This window comes from Atractosteus spatula (assembly GCF_055471065.1).
Source record: "Atractosteus spatula isolate fAtrSpa1 chromosome 10 unlocalized genomic scaffold, fAtrSpa1.hap1 SUPER_10_unloc_7, whole genome shotgun sequence".
Classification (NCBI taxonomy): Eukaryota; Metazoa; Chordata; class Actinopteri; order Semionotiformes; family Lepisosteidae; genus Atractosteus; species Atractosteus spatula.
The window spans coordinates 71,683-95,788 of record NW_028296627.1 but is presented as its reverse complement, the minus strand read 5'-3'; the positions used below and the strand labels follow the sequence as shown (position 1 = coordinate 95,788).

At 41.8% G+C, this 24,106-nt stretch overlaps 4 non-coding genes across 4 annotated transcripts; 2 read left to right on the top strand and 2 right to left on the bottom strand.

Annotated features, from left to right (window-relative positions):
* Window positions 1–3,302: 3,302 nt before the first annotated feature.
* On the bottom strand, window positions 3,303–3,374 carry trnat-cgu (transfer RNA threonine (anticodon CGU)). The gene has a single exon. It is a non-coding gene; the product is annotated as a tRNA-Thr (tRNA).
* A 16,653-nt stretch (window positions 3,375–20,027) lies between these two features.
* Window positions 20,028–20,140, top strand: trnal-caa (transfer RNA leucine (anticodon CAA)). The gene is made up of 2 exons: window positions 20,028–20,065; window positions 20,095–20,140. It is a non-coding gene; the product is annotated as a tRNA-Leu (tRNA).
* Window positions 20,141–23,148: 3,008 nt separating this feature from the next.
* trnaa-cgc (transfer RNA alanine (anticodon CGC)) lies at window positions 23,149–23,221 on the top strand. The gene has a single exon. It is a non-coding gene; the product is annotated as a tRNA-Ala (tRNA).
* A 758-nt stretch (window positions 23,222–23,979) lies between these two features.
* trnap-agg (transfer RNA proline (anticodon AGG)) lies at window positions 23,980–24,051 on the bottom strand. The gene has a single exon. It is a non-coding gene; the product is annotated as a tRNA-Pro (tRNA).
* Between the last annotated feature and the right edge of the window lie 55 nt (window positions 24,052–24,106).

Here is a 24,106-nt window from a genome sequence, read left to right as displayed (position 1 = left end):
ATGTCGCCTTTCGCCTGTAGATGGCTCTATTCGATCAGTACTAATTCGGCTGGAAAACTGTAGACATCCTCAGTGAAAGGGAATATCCAAATAAATAGCGACTGTCCAAATTATATTTTTGTATGGAATATATTTTAGAAAATCGCAAACCAATTTTAAAAACTCACCATAACATGGACTTGCACTGGGAAAAAGGTGATTGTGCTTTCTGCTTATTGCTACGGCCCTCCCCCCTGATTATAAAAACGTCTCACAATTCTGACACCGAGGTGTGAGAGACAATGTAATAGACTTTCAAAATCCTGAAGTACAAGACATTTTAATGCACCATTTTTCAAATATGACCCTCTGATCTTGGCTTGTCAGAATACATTGCGAAAAAGTATGGCACGAATTGCAATGGCACAAATTGTTGAGAATATCACTGACCATGCCGATATTTGCAGGGGATATGAGTGTTTTGCGCACGTTGAACTACAGCACGTAAGAATTGAGCTTCTTAGTCAATATCACCGGGGAATGTCCAATAATGACGAACATCTGTAGCTTCAAGGAAACTTCGACTCGCACATGGAGTTTTATCTTCGAATGGAGGGTGGGAGAATTCATTTATACTCTCGTTGCTCATTAGCTAAACTATTTTAAAAATATGACGCAGATTTGTTCGAGAAACTTGTAATCGTCTTAAAGAGAGTCTTCTTGAAGACGTGCACCAGGTAGCTCTCCACTGTTAATTGACAGGACTTTAGAATAAACTGTTCTCATACAAATTACTGTTTGTTCAAACATACAAATTACACATCTTAAGGAACATGAAGAGAAATCTGTGTACTAAATAACATAAAACTGTCGCTGCAAATTATCGCCAAGCTGTTTTACGTGTCCTAACACCTCTTTCTTTCCTATTTTGCAGCGAGCACAATTCTTTCTGTTTCTTCGTCGCTATTTTACTGTCTCTTCCCCCATGTGCAGATGGATCCACAGCCGAAACTTGAGGTCGGTTCCTATTACTCTGTCTGATTGAAAGAGCTGTATTAAGGGCACTCCCATCTCTGCAGGAAAGTTATTGCTGCTCTCAACACAATATACTGCAGACAAATATAGCGATACTGTCACGTGTTCCTGCTGTCAGTCTATTATGTCATGTTCATCCACACCCAGAAACATTACTGCTGTAGCACCAGAGTTATATAGGCGCAGTCCAAAGAGCAAGAATCTCTTAATCTCAGAACTGTGGGTTCAGCCCCCACATTGGGTCCCTCTGTGTCAATTTGATCCCGCCAATCCTCCTAGCATGACCTGATGGCGTAACAGTGATACCCAGTACCCAGCGTAATTCAGCTTTCTTTCCACTTGATTCAGATTTTGATCTGAAATCATCGGCCGAACAAGAGTTTGTCTAAATCGAGGGAGATCTGCTCACAAGCAAGTATTAAACACTTCAGGATTATCTGTTCGAATACCACACTTTGTCAAAACACTGCCGCTTCTTAAGCTAATAAGTAATGGTTTTTGAGCACGCATTGTATTGTTAATGCTTATATTAAAAAAGCATAAATTCACATAATGGAATTTGGACTGAACAAAGTAGTCCAGCCCCTTTACAACATTACATACCCACTGATTAAAGCTTAAAACTACAGCAGCAGGAGTAACAATAATGGCAACAACATGTTTGGAGTTCGGCATTTCATTTATACTGCGGAAACATCGTATCGGAATGAACTGCCCGAGATAAAAGAGCAATTGCGGCTTCAGATCGTTTTTACAGAGCATTGCGTTGTTCTGTTCATGCTGACTACACGCTTTAAATTTGTCATTTACTGCAAGCGTTGCTTTTCCAGGTTTTTCTGAAATTCCTCGCATTTGAGCCAGCACTAAAATATTTCATTCCCGTCGCTGAATACATCGTGGAAACGGTATTTGCAACGGAATGCTGTCACACATGAAATCTTTTTGTTATTCGGTTCTGAAGTTTGAAAATGAAAATAAAACGGGGGTCACTTCATAGGCTTGAAAGAAATCCAAGCAGCATAAAAACCAGCGAACTCTCACAAATTGCATTGTGCTGCACCTTTCTTCTGCTGCTTTTATAAATCTGCCTTAAACATTTGAATGCATACCTTACTGCTGCTAATCACATTCACGTGCTTACGAAGCTTTTTTCTGTCCGTTATGTTTTTCCAAAGCGGTTTCTCCGTTTTCCTTGTACTGTGATTGTCAGCGAGCACAACAAGACTGAAATAGTGTAAAGGCAGGTAAAAAAGACAAGGTAAAACGCCTGACTGTCGGGAGTGGGATTTGAACCCGTGCTTCTATTTGGAGAGCGGAACACAAAGATTGAAAGACACAAAACTGTGAATTTGCTGTTTTAAACCGCTCCACTATCCTGAAGAAATGGGTGCTGACTGTACCAGTTGCATCCGATTTTCTGTAACTTTAGGACGATTGATACGACTGGACGAACACAATTTGTGGCGTTTAGCATGACATGGAAAACGGTACCGGAGCATTCGGGTCCGGAGTACCAGACTCAGAAACAGTTTTTACCCCCGCACTATCAAACTATTAAACTCCCAGCCTCTCTCACTCTCACCTCACCTCTCACCTATGATCTGAACCTCACAGTGCCTTCTTTCTTACCAAAAACCCAAACACATTGAAAATCTACCTCTACCATACATGTCAAAAGTTCACTCCCCATAATTTCTATCCCTTTATTTCATTCTTTTGATGCATGTTTTTGCACATAACCTGTTACCTTTTTGTTGTTTTGCACACTGCCTGTTGTTGTTTTTTGCACATCGGCTGTTGTCTCTGTCTCTGTGTTTTTTTCTTTGTACTACTTATGTCCGAGAGCTAGCTAAATAGCATTTCGTTATAATATATACCTGTATATGAGTATAATGACAATAAACTTGAATTTGAACTTGAACTTGACATAGTCTTGCAGGCAGTATATTATTTTATCGTTTACTCGTTAAAAAAACACGGTCTTCTCGTTCCAAAGTCAGATTTTTAGTGCTTTCGAACGTCACTTCCAACCTGGACTGACAGCTCACCCGATCTGTTTGTGATCAGACCATGGGGGGGGTTTACCAAGCGCACGTTCCTTCCCAGTGCTGAGGCGATCATTCGGAAGATGGGTGTGAAGAGAGACAAGCTTTGTCGACTAAAAAACAAGGCAGGATATGCAAGAATAGTAATCACTGGCGACAGTTATGTTCTTTTACTATTGAGACTCCTACATTACGAGTTCTTTGAAGACATTGAAACTGAAGGAAAGCGGCGACAAATGAAACAGGCACGGGTGGGGATTGAACCGACGGTCTTCAGTTAACGAGACAGACGCCTTACCACTTGGCCACCGCGCCTTCGAGCAAATATGGGAATAATGTTGTTCAAATTATTTTTTTCTGAATCTGGTTTACATCGCCTGGAGGCAGCAACAACAATAAAAGGGATACTTAACAAGGAGATATGCTGTAGCAGTGCGAATCCAACAGATGCTCCTGAAGAGACTGGAGGTTTAAGCCAACTCCTTAGAGCGCTCGGCCGCGTTACTCTCTTCAGCTCTTGTTGTTTGACCTAGTGGTTTTATAACGCGTGGAAACGACCGCAACTTCGTTTTCTGAGATGCTTTCTCTCACGTGGTGAAATCTCGACCTCTTTGGCATCTCTGGCTATAGTTCTTCTGTAGAGCAGGCTTTCACACCTCTGCTTATAGTGCCCTTGAAGTCATTTTATTTTTACAGGAAGACGCATTCCCTAACGATCTCTCCTGTTTTAGAAATGCTTCATAAGGCGTGTTTGATTCAACGGACAAACAGTATACTAATTGTACAATGCAGATTTATGCGGCATTCGTACTGGATTTGAGTGGGATTCTGAAATACTTCTTGCAAAGGTATTCAGACTTTCTTGAACCTATAATAAAAACACAGACCTGAAACTCCCTAGCTTCCAATCTCTGATGTTGCTGTCCTTAAACTCGGACGTGATGTTCTGCAGACGTGTGCATAATGTCCTGTTTTCTTACAGTGTACACATTTTGCTGTTCACGCTCCGCATTCATCTGCTTTGTGCATTGTTAGTCCGCACCTGTAACATGTAATGTCAGCCGTCCCCTGTTCTTCTACAGTATATCTCTAGCATGACTGCGTCCTGCTGCTCGGCTTTTGTTTGTAAAGTTTGAGCGAGCGCCCCGTTCAGTGTCACTTTGTCACTGTGGTCAGAAAGCATTCTTGATTCTGCTTGAGCTGCTTCATGAATTCTAGCGACTGTAAGAGCTCTTTCTAAAGTCAGCCCTTCCTCCTGCAGCAATTTATAGTCTCTTATGTGCACATTTTTCCACAAGTTGATCTCTTAACATGTCAGTTTCCAATACTCCAAAGTCACAAGATTTAGCCAGTCCTCTTAGTGCAGTCACAAAAGCATCAACTGAAGTTCTCTGCCTAAATTTATGCCGTTCCAAAACCACATTTCTCTGCGGTGTAAAGTAAGCGTCTAAGGCAGCTACAGTCTGTTCATATGTACCTTTTTCAACAGGGAGGTTGGCGAAAATCCGCTGCACGGGCACCCAGATACAGTGCAGTAATGTAGCACGTCTCACGGCATCCGGAGCTTCTGTAGATCCACTGGCTATTTAAAAAAATCTGTACGACTCCATCCATATCTTGTATTCCGCATACAAATCCGGAGCTCCGAGTTTCAGTAGAAGCGGTAGAAAAAGCTGGGCATAAGCAAAGCTTCTCGGCGCGGCTGCCATATCTTCCATGGCGCAAGCTAAACGAAAAGTCCGAAAATTCAAAAGTTCGTTTCTACCAGCAAGAGAACAAAAATCTGCAGTATTCTGCTCGCTTTGAGTCCGTCAAGCACTCATCTCTCGTCGCCATAAATGTTGTGTATCTTAATAAAGAGACGTTTTTATATTATTTTAACTATTTTGTTAACTACACAGATCACGCCCTTACACCATATATTCCCGCCTTCTACTCTCTCGTTCTGTTGTCTCGCGATTTCTACTCACTATACTACATTTAGTATGACTTCTTGTTGCAGTTGAGCTCAAAGCTGGAGATGATCTCCATATTCTACCGCACTAACTAGTCCGAAACGTAGTACACAGTACACACTTTTTAAGTGAAGTCAGGTTGTTAAAAAATTAAACCAGCGCCCTGTCACAGAAACGTACCCCGGTCTACCGCGCAACAAGCGGGGGTACTCAGCAGTATACTGTAACGCAACGGGGGCTCAGGCGGGCGCCCTTGCCGCATCAGGTCGGCCCCACACCGTCCGGGGCTCGAACCCGGGACTTCCGCGTCTCTCTGCAGCGACCCAGCCCCGTGAGCTAAAGAGAGATCTCTCCACAGCCCAGTAGCTGTAGTCCTGCTATCACAGGGAAGGGCGGTGACGTCACCTGCTCTGGTACGCCGGCTCTTACACAGTACCTGTCGGCCGTAAGCGTTACACTCTCCCCCGCTTAAATCGCCGTCCCCGGCGAAGGGCTATCCCACCCCGCTTCTGACACCAATGTAACGCAACGGGGGCTCAGGCGGGCGCCCTTGCCGCATCAGGTCGGCCCCACACCGTCCGGGGCTCGAACCCGGGACTTCCGCGTCTCTCTGCAGCGACCCAGCCCCGTGAGCTAAAGAGAGATCTCTCCACAGCCCACTAGCTGTAGTCCTGCTATCACAGGGAAGGGCGGTGACGTCACCTGCTCTGGTACGCCGGCTCTTACACAGTACCTGTCGGCCGTAAGCGTTACAATACTAACGAGGAGCGCTTGTCTGCAGCTGAGCGTCAGCTCTGTTTACTGTTAGCAGTCATTGCCTCATTTCCAAACACTTTTTCACCTGCTCTCAGCTTTTAAAGACAGTCATAAACGCTCAAGAAGTAATTCATGTCAGTTTGAAGTCTGTTTCTGTTGTCTCAGCTCTTGATAAAGAAAAGCCGTGCGTGGGAGACTCCCTCTCTGAAGAAGTTTGCCGTCACCCTGCGAGGGAAAAGAGCCATCAATCACCGAGGCAACCACTGAGACAGTTAACATTAAACACGTGAAATGCGAGATGTTGTGATTTTTTTCCTGCTTAAGGCTTCTATCGTTTCTATTCTAACGAGAAAGACCTCTTTATTAGAAGTGAGATTTTAACAAACGTCTCCAGGGGTAACTGCGACCTGAACGCAACGCCTTAGACCACCAGCCATCTTGCCTGTGGTACTTATAATGAAGTATATATTTTATTTCTACTCGTTGATAAGAAAAGTGAAATCATGTAATTAGGGATATGTCTTTTTTTCATGGGGAAAACTAGCCCGAGCAAATGTAAAGTTTAGAGCAGCGCTCAATAAAAATGATCAGAAACCGAAAGCGCTTCTTATACGGATCAATATATTCCGATACCACTGGTTCTGCAGAAGAAATAAGAAAAGCCGAACTCAAAGCACTGTGTTGCCATTACGGCTACTCCATCTGCAGCTGCTTTAAGATTACTCACACTGTGTTGCCATTAAGGCTACCTAGTTAAAAAAAAAAACTTATCGTCACCTTTTTGAACGTGATTGTTAGACACCCGTTAAATCTCAACCGAGGTTTCTTGAGAGATCGTTCAGCGAGCGAGTAATAAAAAACTACTTCGCTTCTAACCTCTGCTGTCGCTGTAAACTCGGACGTGATGTTCTGCAGATGTGCAGTGTGCCTTTCCTCTCGTCGTATTCAAGAGTACTCACTGTGTGAGCTCCTCACTGCGTGTTCTGTATTCTACTGTGATTTAATTTAGATGATTACGTGGAGTAGAGTGACAAGATCTATTGAACATTTTCGGTTTGTGAAATGAAACACTAAATACACTACAGTAAATACAAGTAATGGACATTTAAAATAACCACAGTACAGCTAGAAGAGTGAAAGATAAAAGACTATTTAGAATGAGATTCACAATAGACTTAAGAAAGGCACAACCGCCCGAACAGGGACTTGAACCGTGGGCCCTCAGATTAAAAGTCTGATGCTCTACCGACTGAGCTATCCGGGCTCTGAAAGAAAGTCTACACTGTCGGGATCCTCGCAAGTCACGTGTCTCTTGTGCCGAAGAGCAGTCATACCTGACCCGTCTGGGATGACCACTGACAGACTTTATCCAGAAGCGACGGCACCACTCCCAGTAGAATGAGTGAGAAATACAGCATGACATGGGTAGTTAAGGGGCTCCCACAATCCATCTTTCCTCACATTACTGATTTTTTTCAATAGCATTTTGACCTTTTTTCACATTCAGATTTTTTTCACATTTAATAAAATCTTTCAATCAACAACAGTTGGGGTTAAGGGCCTTGTTCTGGAGCCCCATGGAGTAGGATTCCTCTGCCGACCGTGGGATGTAAACCAGCAACCTTCCAGCCACAGGTGCAGATCCTTAGCCACAGAGCCACCAAATGTGCCAATTCTTTAGAAAGAAGTCCAAAGAATGCAAATTTACTTTTTTAAAATAGCTGTTGTAAATAACATCAGTGGCTATTGAAGAGTACATACAAGCACAGAGACAAGTTAATAAACTTGGAATGACTACTTACAGCTCTGGAAAGACCGAAGATATTGTTTCCGGTTGTTAAGGAACAAGTAATAGGTTTATTCCATGCTGAAAAAAAGAAAACAATGTTTCGGCCGTGGAGCCTTCTTCAGGTGTGAGAGAGAAGGCAGTAGGCAAAGGTAATGTAGTGGGAGAACAAAAGCTGGGAGGGAGGAAGGGTGAGAGGCGGGAGCAGGGGACAGAAAGAGAGGCCAATCAAGAGGTGTGAAGTCAGAATAGGTGTTGAGAGGTGTGAAATGAAACTTCCAATGAATGGAGAAAATTTAGTAGAATAGTAGTCTGTCGTTTAGAGAAAGGGGAAGTTGTGATCCTAGCTGCAGGATAAGTTTGGTTTGGTATCGGTAGTCTTTCTAATGTATGAGTTCAGAAAACCATCTTTGAGAACAAAGACGGAGAGATTAGAGTGGTCATGGCCATCAGAGGTTAAATGAGAAACAATGGTTTTTGGAGAGATCTTTAATCTTCACAGCCCTGACATGTTCTCTGAAGCGGTCTCCAAGTCCCCTTCCTGTTTCTCCAATATAGAGAGAAACTGGGCATTTACTGCAAGAGATACAGTAAATAAGGTTGCTGGAGGTACAAGATGCCATCTGGGTGATCCAGAATTGTCCTGAGGGGCCTTGAATGAGTGTGGTGTTGGATGTGTACTTGCAGGCGATACAGCGAGCTCTGTTGCAGGGGAAAGTACCTGGTGTGGAGGGTTGCTGAGGGCGGTCAAGGGAGCTGTGAACAAGAAGGTTGCGCAGATTAGGTGATTGACGATATAAGATGATGGGGCAGTCAGAAAAGAGGGCCCCAATGGAGGGATCATCCTGTAGGATGGAAAAGTTGTCGTTAACAGTCCTGGGGATAGGAAGTGTGTTAGGGAAGCACCAAAGGAATGCGGTTGTTACGGTGGGAGTTCCTGATTGGGTTGATGGTCCAAGGGGTGTTTTTGGCTCGGGCAAGGGCCCTGTCAATAACACTGCTGGGGTATCCTCTGTTGTTGAAAAAGGAGTACATTTTGAGGGTTTGGTTCTGGAAGTCGATGTCGTCGCTGCATATTTGTTGTAGCCGAAGGAACTGTGAAAAAGGGAGAGAATTTTTAGTATGTTTGGGGTGAAATTAGCTATACAAGAGATAGCTGTATGAAACCGTGGGTTTGTAATAAACAGAAGTGGAGAGTCTGGGGTAGTTGATGGAGAAGTTGATGTCCAGAAACGGAAGAGTAGTGGAAGATATGTTAACCATATATTTGAGGGACAGGTGGAAGTTGGTGAAATGGTGCAGGAAGCACTTAAGCTGATCGTTGGAGCATGTGGCGGCACTGACGCAGTCATCAATATATCGCTTGAAGAGGTCAGGGACATAGCCAGTGTAGCAAGCTAAGAAACGTTCTTCTACCCAGCCAACAAAGATATTGGCATAGCTGGGTCCCATTCTGGTGCCCATGGCAACTCCACTCACCTGTTGGTAAAAAAGATTATTGAAGGAGAATGCATTCAGTGTGAGAACCAGTGTTTCTGGTTGTTGTCCTTTAATTGATCTGCCACCAAAACATTAATCCTAAACAGTCAAACAAGTCCATGTGATGAAAACCTTTATGCTCTTTAATGTTTTTTTATGGATTGTGCATCTGCACTAATTTCCCCCCCTCCTACTCATCAGCTTTTGGATGAGAGATTCTGACCACTGTATAAGATCAGAAGCAATAGAAGAAACGGGCTTCTTTTCTGCTTATTAAACACACTCCTAATGCAAACAACACATTACAAGTACAACGCAAAGGTTGCACCAAATGGGATCAAGCAATTTAAAACATATGTTCAGGGTACAGGAAAGTTGTTATAGAGATGAATGGTATTCATGAAACAAATAATGTTGCAAAAAACTTTGCCAAAAGTCACAACCCATTTAACATTCATCAGACAGGTTGAATCAGTTGGATATCTCTTAGGTTTAAAATGCACTCAACGGCTGTATAATGCAAGCTCAAGAGTCAAAAGAACAATAGTGAACTACAGTTCTTACAATAATAAACAGCCATTTGATCTTGTGAATGATCTATCATACACCCTTGAAATGATGTTACAGATTTGGAAGTTTGCACAGCTTGTAGTCTTTCTAACTCCATGAGACACACAGACAGGGAGAGAAGCTGGGGGTCAGAGCGCAGGGTCAGCCACTGTGCTCTTGTGCCAAACAGGTCATACAAAGACCGCCATTCCTTATATCTTTCCCTGAACCTGTGCGTCACTACCTCACCTTCCAGAAGCAAAATATCGAGCTTCCACACACCCTTCTCCACAGTAACAGCTGTTGGAATAGAAATTGTAAATGACAGTAGACAATGGTCAGAGAAAAAAAAAAACAGGGGTTAGGCCTGCGGTCATGCAAGTAAAATCAAGTACCAAAACAAAATGCGTGAGCCTTGGGTCCCATTAGACTTGTGGCATGTGAAACCTGCCCTCCCCTGACTATGAAGTTTGAAGCCATCTTTCAGTTTAAAATCTTTACATAATGTTTGCAATAATATTGATGATTTATCAAATTGGACCTGTCTCTCGCCCGTTATTCTGCCTTCTCTTTCTAAAAGAGAATTAAAATCCCATCCCAATAAATATACTCAGTTCCTGAATTAGGACATATCTGTCATGTGAGCAACTCAGACAATATATATTTAAGCGTTTAAATTAGACATTCATGAAACCCAGATATACCACCAGTGCTCTCCCTGGTTTCATTACAAGGTGCTGTCGTACCTCTACCATCTTATTTTTAATTAGAACAGCTATACCATCAGATTTATTTTCTTTGGACCCACACCAGGTTGATCGGCCCAATGTCCACAGTTCTTCCATATCCTTATAGCAGTTTTTAAAGGGTAACCCACACTCCTGTAACAACACAATATCAGCAGTTACCTTCCTCACAAATGATAATATAGTCCTTGCCCTTAACTTGGAGCGAATGCTTCTCACATTTATGGACACAATATTAAGAGCCACACTTAAAGTAGGACCAGGGGAGACTAAAAGATCTGGCTACAATCATTCAAGTGTATAGACACCTACTATACAGGCCTCCCCCCCCCACTTTTGCTTTAATTGTCTCCTCCTCCACCACCCCCACAATCCATAGGATATTTCTCCACCTGCCATCCTTGAGTCTCTGGTTCTGAAGCTTGGTCAGTAAGATCACATATATTGGAGACATCTAAACCCATGGGAGAACCTACCTGAGGACTTGGAAAATGATCTTCCCTCACTCTGCTCGGAGTTAAATCATTTTCTAAATCCAATGTCTCTTTTAGACTGCACCCACTGTTCTGTACATTTCATTTGAGCACTTTCAGTCTCCACAGGTGGCAGGCTATTGGAAGAGATGCTACCAATCAAATCAGATTCCACCTCACTTTTTGCAACATTATCATTCTCTTCTACCTCAGCCTCATCTCCTTCACTCCATTCTGAACCCTCGCTCTCTTTTTCACCACTTTCTTCAACGTCAACCACATCCAGTTCCTGATCCAGAACCACTGCTCCAGCCCTAAATACCTCTTCAAACTCTTCCTGTTTTTGCATCGGTCTTACCAGTTTTGTTCTATTTGCAAAGGAATTTGGACAGTCTTTAAACACATGACCTTCACACTCACAGAGATTACATTTCCTCACGCTTGTACATTCAGTATATGCATGTCCAGTTTCCTTGCACTTACCACACACCACCTTTGTACAGGCATCCACAAAGTGACCCAGCTCCCCACATCTCCTGCACGGTTTTGGCTGCCCTTGGTAGAACACAAGGCCTCTATTTTCACATAATCCAATCAAAGAAGGAATGTGTTTAAATCCACCATAACCATTTTTTGTCTTCATGCAATGAAACAGGTACTCTCCATGAACAGTTCCAGATGCCATCATCATCCAAGACTTTCTGAAGCTCACCTTTCACTAAACAATACTTAGACAACCATGTCACAACATCTTCCTTCATCACCATCTCATTAAACATGCGAACAATCACAGTCCTATTAATCAATAATAATTGCTTACACTTATATAGCGCTTTTCTGGACACTCCACTCAAAGCACTTTACAGGTAATAGGGACTCCCCTCCACCACCACCAATGTGCAGCATCCACCTGGATGATGCGACAGCAGCAATAGTGCGCCAGAACGCTCACCACACATCAGCTCTCAGTGGGGAGGAGAGCAGAGTAATGTAGCCAATTCATAGAGGGGGATTATTAGGAGGCCATCATTGGTAAGGGCCAATGGGAAATTTGGTCAGGATGCCGGGGTTACACCCCTACTCTTTTCGAGAAACGCCCTGGGATTTTTAATGACCCCAGAGAGTCAGGACCTCGGTTTTACGTCTCATCCGAAGGACGGCGCCTGTTTACAGTATAGTGTCCCCGTCACTATACTGGGGCATTAGGACCCACACAGACCACAGGGTGAGCGCCCCCTGCTGGCACCACTAACACCTCTTCCAGCAGCAACCTTGGTTTTTCCCAGGAGGTCTCCCCTCCAGGTACTGACCAGGCTCACACCACATTAGAAAGATCCATCAGCTTCTGCCATTCAAACATTCTAATTAGGCCCACATCTTTTTTTCTCCTCTATTTTCATCCAAAATTCTTCCAGTAACTTCGCCGATTGAAACTAATGTCAAAACCAATTCCCTTCAGAAAAGTGATTAAGCATTTGACATCTAATGCCTTAATCCTTTCTGTAACACCTTCCTTAAAAAGTCCAACCGTGAAATATCACCCGAGTGAGCCGAACCCTCACCACCCTTATTCACCAAACGTGCGCAAAAGTAACGGCGCATGCCGAATCTACAGGCCGCCATGGCCGTTACAAATGTGTCAAAAGCAAACTAAACCTAAACCGAAACCTCTTCTGTGCACCAAACTCCCCAAAACCCTATTCCCTTAATCTTACACTTATACAAAAACTCCACTCTCGACTTCTGGGTTTAACCCTTTACATCGCCAACGCTGGTTAGAGATTCAGTGTGTCCCAGGCTCAGCGGTTATATAGGACAGGACTCGGTGAGCTGCAGGGGAAACTCGTTGTTCTGCGCTCCCCGTGCGGAATGCGCGTCTCCACCCTCCAGACTCGTCACACCGCCTTCATACTCTACAGCGGGAAAAAAAACTCCCTTTACTGTCTTCATACAGTACATCCCTCTTAAATCCCAGAAACACAGAAACTCCGGGGCGTTTCTGTGAGTCAGTACCGGGTTTCTCTGTTCGAGGTTACAAGCAGAAACAATAAAAGCGCTGAAAGCAGGAAGTTATTTCTGCTCGTAGGCATAAACGTACAAATAAATTTTCTGATTCCTAAAACCTAATAAAATCCATGTACAGTGCCTTGCGAAAGTATTCGGCCCCCTTGAACTTTTCAACCTTTTGCCACATTTCAGGCTTCAAACATAAAGATATAAATTTTTTATTTTATGTGAAGAATCACCAACAAGTGGGACACAATTGTGAAGTGGAACGAAATCTATTGGATTTTTGAAACTTTTTTAACTAATAAAAAAATGAAAAGCGGGGCGTGCAAAATTATTCGGCCCCTTTACTTTCAGTGCAGCAAACTCACTCCAGAAGTTCAGCGAGGATCTCTGAATGATCCAATGTTGTCCTAAATGACTGATGGTGATAAATAGAATCCACCTGTGTGTAATCAAGTCTCTGTATAAATGCACCTGCTCTGTGATAGTCTCAAGGTTCTGTTGAAAGCGCAGAGAGCATCATGAAGACCAAGGAACACACCAGGCAGGTCCGTAATACTGTTGTGGAGAAGTTTAAAGCCGGATTTGGATACAAAAAGATTTCCCAAGCTTCAAACATCCCAAGGAGCACTGTGCAAGCGACCATCTTGAAATGGAAGGAGTATCAGACCACTGCAAATCTACCAAGACCTGGCCGTCCCTCTAAACTTTCAGCTCAGACAAGGAGAAGACTGATCAGAGATGCAGCCAAGAGGCCCATGATCACTCTGGATGAACTGCAGAGAACTACAGCTGAGGTGGGAGAGTCTGTCCATAGGACAACAATCAGTCTTACACTGCACAAATCTGGCCTTTATGGAAGAGTGGCAAGAAGAAAGCCATTTCTCAAAGATATCCATAAAAAGTCTCGTCTAAAGTTTGCCACAAGCCACCTGGGAGACACCCCAAACATGTGGAAGAAGGTGCTCTGGTCAGATGAAACCAAAATCGAACTTTTTGGCCACAATGCAAAACGATATGTTTGGCGTAAAAGCAACACAGCTCATCACCCTCAACACACCATCCCCACTGTCAAACATGGTGGTGGCAGCATCATGGTTTGGGCCTGCTTTTCTTCAGCAGGGACAGGGAAGATGGTTACAATTGAGGGGAAGATGGATGCAGCCAAATACAGGACCATTCTGGATGAAAACCTGTTGGAGTCTGCAAAAGACCTGAGACTGGGACGGAGATTTATCTTCCAACAAGACAATGATCCCAAACATACAGCAAAATCTACAAAGGAATGGTTCACAAATAAACGTATCCAGGTGTTTGAATGGCCAAGTCAAAGTCCAGACCTGAATCCAATCGAGAATCTGTGGAAAGAGCTGAAAACTGCTGTTCACAAACGCTCTCCATCCAACCTCACTGAGCTCGAGCTGTTTTGCAAGGAAGAATGGGCAAGAATTTCAGTCTCTCGATGTGCAAAACTGATAGAGACATACCCCAAGCAACTTGCAGCTGTAATCGCAGCAAAAGGTGGCTCTACAAAGTATTAACGCAAGGGGGCCGAATAATTTTGCACGCCCCACTTTTCATTTTTTTATTAGTTAAAAAAGTTTCAAAAATCCAATAGATTTCGTTCCACTTCACAATTGTGTCCCACTTGTTGGTGATTCTTCACATAAAATAAAAAATTTATATCTTTATGTTTGAAGCCTGAAATGTGGCAAAAGGTTGAAAAGTTCAAAGGGGCCGAATACTTTCGCAAGGCACTGTAAGTCTCCTTTTCGTCCCCAATGCATATAACTGAATATAAATCAGTCAAGTTCAGCTACTTTTCTGATGTATATGAATACACTAGTTCTGGTGCAGCTGTTACAACAAAGATACTGAAGAACTTTTTTTTCATACGAGCTCTTGCCGTTTTTTAAATTGAATATTTTTTTCATTTCGGTAAATCACACGAAACACCAGCAACACTCATCGTAAGCATCTGACCAATCACATTCCTGAATTTTAAAACCATTTAGTATTTATTTTTAACTTGTTTTATTTATTTTTTAATTTTACACACCTGTTTTAAGTATTCTTGCCATTTTTAGCATATTGTAAGTGGATTTTTTTCAAACATTTTATTTTTTAAATCATATCAACCCATTGTAACTTCCCATTGATAATTCCTGAGCTTTATAACTGTGTATTATTTATTTTTACCTTGTTTTATTTTTTATTATTTTACAGAGCTTTTTAATATATTGTGAGCATTTTAGTGTCATTTTCAAATAGGACTATCAATGCTCTTGACTTTTAAACCTGTATTTATTCTGACATTATTCTCTCCACCTGCAGATGAGGGAGGTATTTGATTTTAAATTTGTTGATTTTGGGGGATAATGTACATTCATTTCCTTGTATGTATCACCAGTGGGAAACTTTTTTTGGATGAATTGCATTTTTGGATGAATTGCAATCTTTACTTCAAGGCCTTCAGACTGATATAGAAATGACGGGAGATTTAAATGACACATTTGATAAATCAGACAGGAACAGCATAACATCTAAAATGGCAGAACCCTCTAAAGTACTGAAAAATTTCCGGCACATTCATAATAAATAAAATGTATTGAATTTGAAGCATAAAATTTGCTTTTTTTCCCACCTCACCTCACCTAATGCTATTGCATTAACGAGGCTGAAGTTGGCTTCTTATTCGCCAGCTTCTTCGCGTTTTTCGTTCCATCTTAAATGCTGCTGTTGTGATGTCATGCCGCCTTTCGCCTGTAGATGGCTCTCTACAGTCATTTTTAAAAATACTTATCCGGATGTATTACTGTACATATCCTCAGTAAAGGGGAATATGTAAGTAGAGACTGTCCAAATTGCATTTTTGTATGAAACACATTTCAGAAACACAACTCACAATAATACAATCTGGCATGTTATACAACGAGTAAATAAGACAAAGGCAAAACATAAGTTCACTGGCACTTTCTGCATATTTTCCACGACCTTGCCTTCTGGTCATAAAAAGTCTCAAACTCTTGGATTTTGCAAGAAATTTTAATATAGCAGTTTTAAATGGGATATTTAGAACATGGCATATGAGAATATATGGTTAACTGAGGATGAGCAGAGGGTGATCACACTTTCTGCTTATTGCTGTGAACCTACCTCCTGGTTATAAAAATGTCTAAAAATTCTGACACAGATGAGTGAGAGACAATGGAAAAGACTATCAAAATCCTGAACTTCAGGACATTGTACTGTACCGTTTTTTAAATACGACCCTCTGAACATGGCATGAGAGAATACATTGTCAAATGGTAAATGCAATGTTTGTTATATTGCTAGGGCCCTCCCTCCTGATTTTAAAATTGTCTCATATTTCTGACATCAAGGTGTGAGACACAATATAACAGACTGTCACAATCCTGAACTTCAGGACATTTTACTGTACCATTTTAAAAATATGACCCTCTGAACATGGCATGGGAGAAAATGGCATGTGAGAATGCATTGGGAAAAGGTGAATGCAATTTCTGCTGATTACAAAATCGTCTCACAATTCTGACACTGAGGTGTGAGACACAATGTAACAGGCACTCATAATCGTGAAGTACAAGAGATTTTACTGTTACGTTTTTTTTAATAATGACCCTCTGAACACAGCATGTGGGGATTTATAGTCAACAAAATAGCACACATTCTGCCAAATTGCTTTGTCCCTCCTTCCTCGTTACCAAAACATCTTAGTATATCGACACTAAGGTAAATATCGGAGTCAACCGATACTGATCAGGGTCTGCTGCTGCTGAGCCCGCAGCCTTCACCATAAGGTCCAATTCCCCAAGCCTGCTGACCATATATGTCTATCCCTTCTCGTCAAAACTCGTATTTTCACAGGGTACCCTTCAGAAATCGCAGTATAGAATGAAAAAAAAAACCTCCAATAGATCTCGGCCGCTGTTGGTGATTTTCCTTTAAAAACAAATGAATGTCTTGAAATTTTACGGAGTGTATCACTTTCACCGAGACCGAGAAGTCTCCACGACCGGTCTTGTACCGCAATGAAATACAGAGCCCGTAGGGGGCAGTAGGCTTGCAAATATAGCTCACTGTGTATATAATGAAGAAGCAGAGATTAGTTCCTCGTCTGCATGTTGCAGAGCCTTACGCTACTCGTACCAGCAGCTGGGGTTTGATCCCTGCACGGGCGATTAGTTGAAAGACCATTTAGCCGGCTGGCTTTTATGTTTCACACTAAATTGAGATCTCGAAACCAAAATAGTTAGAAATATGGAACACAACCGTTGTTCCCCAAGAAGGAAAGCTGTTTTGTACTGACGTCACTCCTTTTGATTTAACCCAGATTGTGAAGACAACTCCGCCCTATCAAAGAAAAATGTTACTCAAAAGTTGGAAAGCACACTCTTAACCCATCTTATATCTGATTCCCGCGATCCGTTCAAAGCTGCTTAGTGTTTCGCAAGCAAATCATTTCAGGGAAGAAACTCAGTTTAGTGAACTACTTTTGTATTTTCACTCATTGAATTTGATATTTGTACTCTCTTTGCATTCTCAGCAATAATAATTCAAAATTACAGTTCGGATTTATTGGAAAACTTCACAAGCATTGTTAGGTTAGGACTTTAAAATTGTATTTTAATATCTTGGTATATTTACCTTCATTTTAATATAGATATAACCATAAATGTTGTTAAGCATATTGTACTTATGTCGTACTTTTTAAAACATTTTAGCTGAGGACGCACAGCGACTATTATACCTTGTGATACATGCAAGACATCTGTAAACAAAGATGTAATTACAATAAAATTGGCAATTAACAGAAAACCACAATTTGTGTAATATTATTCCTCGATATCGATGATCAGTTGAAGGATTTGAAGAAACTATCAAAGAAACAGCAGCAATAGCAGATGATTGGTTTTGAACCCATCTTTACACCTCAATAATCCATTTGTCCTCAAAAAAAGAAAAGACAGGCATGTTTCGAGTCTCATAATTATCCTCCTCTCGATCCAAAAGAAACGTATACCTTTGATTGCTTCTGTAGTATTTTGGATTTTCTTACAAAGATCTCACGAAGTATTGCCAGGATCTATATTTAGCGTTCGGTAGCGATAACACTGCTGATATTGATTGAGTAAAAATCTATGATGTATTGACAGCTTTATCCGAAGCGAGAAGTCCTTGAACGCCGCTTATGAAGTGTTGGGATCCATACCAAGAAATGCCTTTTGTTTTCTCACCCAAAATACTGCTATTGCATTACACATTACATGAACATTACCAGTTTTGGTAGCTTCTGGGTGCGATTTTCCAAAACTGAAACTAATTACAAAATTATTTAAGATGAACCATGTCCAAAAATTGTAAATCAGGATTAATATAATATCAAATGAAATTACTACAGAAGAAAATGTTTAACTGAAATATGAATAAGACTATGCAAGCCTACAAAATAGAACAATTCAATATTTATAACTTATTTTTTTTATATTTTGAGAAATGGGCTCACAAACTGGAAGACACTAACGTTTCTCTTTGTTAGAGTATGTGAATAACAGTTTAACCCCAAATGTCTGTAATTGTGATTTTGTTAAAATTCCAAAAAAGCATCTATCAATACTAAGAAATTATTAAGAAAGGAAGAAATTGTATTTCATAACCTGTAAGACATGAAGACATTTACAGGTTATATCCTTTGCTTTGTCTTTTAACGCAAGCGTTAAAAAACAGCAGTACTGATGATTTTCATGGACTGATGCACACTTGTTCTGTACAACTCCAGTGATAAAACCTTGTCTGTAAAAATTGTAGAATGTAAAAGGGCGAAACAACGCTCCAACCACAGGAATGGTATCATAAAGGATCATTTTCTTATTTAATACATCCTTTTGAGATGCCTTGTCAACGCACACAGACGTTAGAGCTGAACAAATATTTTGTACACAAGACGGCAGTGCGATATTAGTTTTCCTGTCTTCTTGATGGATTCAGAGGTCCTTGCTCACCACATAACTTTACAGCTAAGGAACAGTAGCTTGGAAAATACCCAACTCAACAAGTGAGCATGTTGGTTGCTCTTGCTCTGAATGCAAGGAGCTGTTTTTTTTTCGCATTAATCATTATTAACCAGAAACAGCTGCACAACTGGTCGCATTTGTGATTATGTCACTTCTCTGCTTCAGCAAGGTCAATAAAAAACTCTGAAAGTAGTAGAGAAAAACTGAATTAAAATCATATTAGCAATTCTGAGCGATATCTGCATACAGGCAATCCAATAAGAACATTGAAATCTTTGAATATCATCTCTCTATATATTGCGCTGCTTTTTACTTGGAGTAAAACTATTGGATTGGAGGAATGCTAACCGCTGGGTTAAAATGTATTGTTGTTATTTGGAGAAATCAATGAACTCGTGATTTTATATGTTTTAAAAGACGGTCATGCACACAGAAAAAAGACAGTGCTGATTATTTTTCTGGAGACGGAGCACTGATGACCTATCCGAGCCAATTGATAAAGCCCACCCAGTGGATACTCTAGCAGAACGTGGAAGAATGTTCACCATTGTAACCAAGGCAACCACAGGAACAACATCAAGAAGCACAATCAATTCCCCATTTAAATCTTTCGTGTAAGGTATGCTATGTGAAAGTATGAAGTAAATCCTCTGATCTCTTTTGAACATGGACAAGGTATTTCTGATGGAGCGCTATGAGCAAAGATTTAATAAACTACTCCTGCCGATAATTCAGCTTGAAGAAGTAAAAGCCTCACAAACAAAAGCAGCTCGCTACCACAGCCAATATTAAATGTACTTGGTGGCACATTACCATGTGCACTGGCTCAAAAGTGATCTCAGCAGATGTTATTCCCTACGTAAAGCTGAAAGCGCTGATGAGCATTTCCATTGAGAAAAAATAAATCTGCCTTGATGTTAAACATAGAGAGCCTGTCTTTTAGACGTTCTCCCTCTAAACACCTTGTGCAGCCTCCCGACAGACTAACAAAAAGCGCATTTTCACCAACTCAATTTATAATACGCCCCTCAAAACTCACAACCAAATAACAATCCATCCGTATATTTGAATTCCAAGATCCATTCAAGGCAACTTGGCTCTTCGCAAGCAAATAATTTCAGGGAAGAATCTCAGTTTAGTCAACTACTGGTGCATTCAGCACACACCTTGCTTTTGCTTGTCAGGGTGGCCGAGTGGTCTAAGGCGCCAGACTCAAGGATGTGTGTCTTTTCAGCTGGCTTGGGTGTTCTGGTCTCCAAATGGAGGCGTGGGTTCAAACCCCACTCCTGACTGCTTCTGTTTTTACCTCTCTTGAATTGTTCCAGTGCTAGCTGACAGTGAATGACTGAAATATAAAAGCAGCAGAAGAAAGCAAGCAACTCAGTGCAATTTGTGAGTATTCTGCACTGTTAAAATGCACAGGTTTTCATACTTTTTGGAATTTGTAGCTCAAGAAGTGACTCCTGTTTCATTTTCTATTCACCAACTCGATTTGCATTCCGCCCCTCACACCTCACAACAGAATAACAAACGGCTTCATGTGCCACACCATTCCCCTGTAGATTCGGTTTGCACTATGAATTAGGCGACCCCAAATGAAATATTTTAGTGTTGGCTCAAATGTGAGGAATTTCATGAACCCTCAAAAAGGAACGCTTTCAGAGAATGCCAGCAATTCAAAGCGTGTAGGCAGCAATTCTGCAATTTATTTTATCGGGGCTGGTGCTTTCCGAGTCGATGGCTCCGCATTAGAAATGAGAAGTGCTGAACTCTAAACATGTTCTTGCCATTACTGCTACTCCTGCTCCTACTCCTTCGTCCTCGAAAAAAGAAAAGACAGGCATGTTTTGAGTCTCAAAATGATCTTCTGGATCCACAAGAAACATGTAAATTTGATTGATTCCGCAGTATTTTGGATGTACTGTACTTATAACTTCCATCGAAGAGAGATTTCATCAGTTGCATGAAATTGAAACTTTCGACTTTTTGTCTGGTATTGAAAATATGTTAAAAAAAAACATAAACAATTTTCTAATGAACAACTCATGAAGTATTGCCAGGATCTATATTTAGCGTTTGGTAGTGATAACACTGCTGATATTGACTGAGTAGAAATCTATGTTGTATTGACAGCTTTATCTGAAGCAAGAAATCCTAGAACGCCATCTATGAAGTTTTAGGATTCATACCAAAAGATGCCTTTTGTTTCCCACCCCAACTGCTGCTATTGCATTACACATTATGTGAACATTACCAGTTTTGGTAGCTTTGGGGCATGATTTTCCTAAACTGAAACTTATTACAAAATTATTTAAGATGAACCATGTCCAAAAATTGTAAATCAGGACTAATTTTAATATCAAATGAAATTACTACAGAAGAAAAGGTTTGATTTATATAACTTATTTTTTTTATTTTTTGAAATGGGCTCACACATTCAGATTCGTTCTCAGTGGTTCTTGCTCACCAAATAACTTAAAAGCTGAAGAAGAATGCTACGAAAAATACTAATCAAAATACAAAATAATAATCATTATTAACCAGAAACAGCAAAAAAACTGGTCACATTTGTGATTATGTCGCTTCTCTGCTTCAGCAAGGTCAATAAAGGACTCTCTGAAAGTAGTAAAACACTAAAGAACTGCAAAACTGAATTCAGAATCATATTAGGAATTCTGAGTGATGCCTGCTTACATGCAATCCAATACGGATGTTGTCTTTAAATAAGAATTCTCTATGTTTCCCTGCCTTTTCCCTGGAGTGAAACTATTGGATTGAAGGAATTCTTATCACAGGTTTACAAGGTGTCGTTGATATTTGGAGAAATCTATGAACTCGTGATTTTTATATACTTTAAATAACGGCCATACGCACAGAATAAAATGACAGTACTGATGATTTTTTCCTGAGACGAAGCACAGATTATCTTTCCAACACAGCTGATAAAGGCAAGCCAATAGATACTCTAGCAGAACATAAAAAAACAGAATCAATTCCCCACTTAGATCTGACATCTGAGGTATGCAATCAGGACTCTGTATTAGCTACTATTGATCCATGCAGGACACAGCACAATTTGAGCCACCACTTAGACCTGGTGCCCTCTTGTCTTGGATGAGATTGGCACAGCGATTGATTACTGGGGATCATCTTCTTCATCCCTGAACTACCTCACTCACACCGAGATCCCTGGCTGTAGTCCCCTTTACCTAAAGTGGGGTCTCCCTCACTGTCATCCACACTGTATCCAGAAGGTGCCGCATCAGAGAGGAGTCTCCCTGTGAACAGAAGAGCAGGTCAGTAATCTCGCTGTCATTCTGACACATACTGGCTTGTCAGAGACTATTTCTCTTCCAGGTAGTGTTTATTTCTAATGACAAAGGCTAATGCAGGCTGGTACAGAGTGTACTACCAAGTCTTATTTATGATAACTCACCTGACACTGTGTCTGGGCTCTGGGGCACAGTTACAGCATCATCATAGTACTCTGGAGCCTCTTCTTTCACAGAAGTCATCAGCTCTCCTGAAGCACACAGAGACAGTTTTACTGTTACACATCAGATTTAAAATACAGGGGATCAGGCAACCTGATTATATAATACATTTCAAACCCATTCCATTTTTTTAAATTGAGATGGTGACTGACAACAGTGCAGCCTGTATCAGAACAGAGAAGGCAATGCTTTGTATCCTTGTGAAATATTTGAAGAGGAGCTGGACACTGGCAGCAGAATAAACAGACTCAGTGTGATGTGGTCTGCAGTACATAGAGGAGAGAGACTCAGAGTTTCTGGGATTGGTACAAGGTTTCTCTTTGGGACTGGACTGAAATAACCCACCTGACAAGGCATCTGGACTCTGAGGTATAGTTACAGCATCGTCATAGTACTCTGGGGCCTCTTCTTTCACAGAGGACATCAGCTCTCCTAAAGCACACAGAGCAGAGCTTCACTGTCACTGTCACACATCAGAACACTGATTCACTCGGCGTCAACATGACAGAACAGCAATCACTTGAAAACAATGTTCCACACTCCGTAAGCAAGAACTTCAGTGTTTGCAGTCACCCGATATGCCGATAGTCAAAGGAGCGCAAAACACGAAGCGTCAAAAGACAAGATGAGTTGATGGAAAGAGGGTTGAATTGATGAGCACAAAAGTTCAGCTCGTACAATAGGCAACGAAGGTCCCAGCGTCGTCATCGCACTTGAAAGGACTGCCTTGCAGACCAAGGGCAGTGGGCGGTGCCTGGCAAGAGGGGCAGAGGCGTTAAGACATGATGCCGAGAAGCATGAAGCGCGGGGGATTAGCTCAAATGGTAGAGCGCTCGCTTCGCATGCGAGAGATAGCGGGATCGATTCCCGCATCCTCCAGGTCTGAGTTTGGAGCTCTGGGAGCCCGGTGCTCTAATTTAGCCTCTGCGACTTCTGATAGGTGCTCCTCCGTTGTGGAGAGAATGTCCTTCAGTTGTCAAGCGTTGAAGGGCCACACCTCCTTCCCAACCTCAGTCTGCACTGAGTGCGTCTCCAGCATTTTCTCGTCCAGTTTGTCAGCTTAGCAAGTGAGAAGTATATCCGAGTGAAAACAGTGCTGATAATACTCTCACAAATTGTTAGAAGACGTGCTTTTGATCATCGATTGCTTAACAATCACATTTGTTCGACTTGAGCCATCAAGCTCGTAGTTTTCCTTCAAATCTTGAAAGCTCTCAGTGAGAACATCATAGGCTGCAGGACGCCCCGTAACTTGAGTACTTCAACAGAAAGAAGAGCAGACAGCTCCACAAATATGCGAGGCGCAGAGAGCGCAAGGCGAGCCGCACACGTTTCGGTGGCTGAGAGAGGGCAGTTTTTGCTTTTGCATTTCCCAAGTAAGGACGCATGACAACAAGCGATCGCGGTGCTCATCTACGACATAGTGGTGATGAGTTTTCAGTACGTGTTCTTTTGAACGAGCAATGAGGTTGCCGCCTTGGAGAGCTGACTGCACGCTCTCATTGTGCCACGTGATGAGAATTCGCCAGGCTCGTTCAGTCATTAGTCACATTCCATCGTTTGCCATAAGCAGACGCTGCGAAGTGATGTGGATATCAGTTCCCAGTCTTGTGGAAGAGGAGGAAAAGAGCACACGAGGGCTCGTCCGGGAGTCGAACCCGGGACCTCTCGCACCCTAAGCGAGAATCATACCACTAGACCAACGAGCCACGGCAACATTGGCTATTTCAATCTGTCAGTGAGCTTGAGGATGGGGGAGAGGCG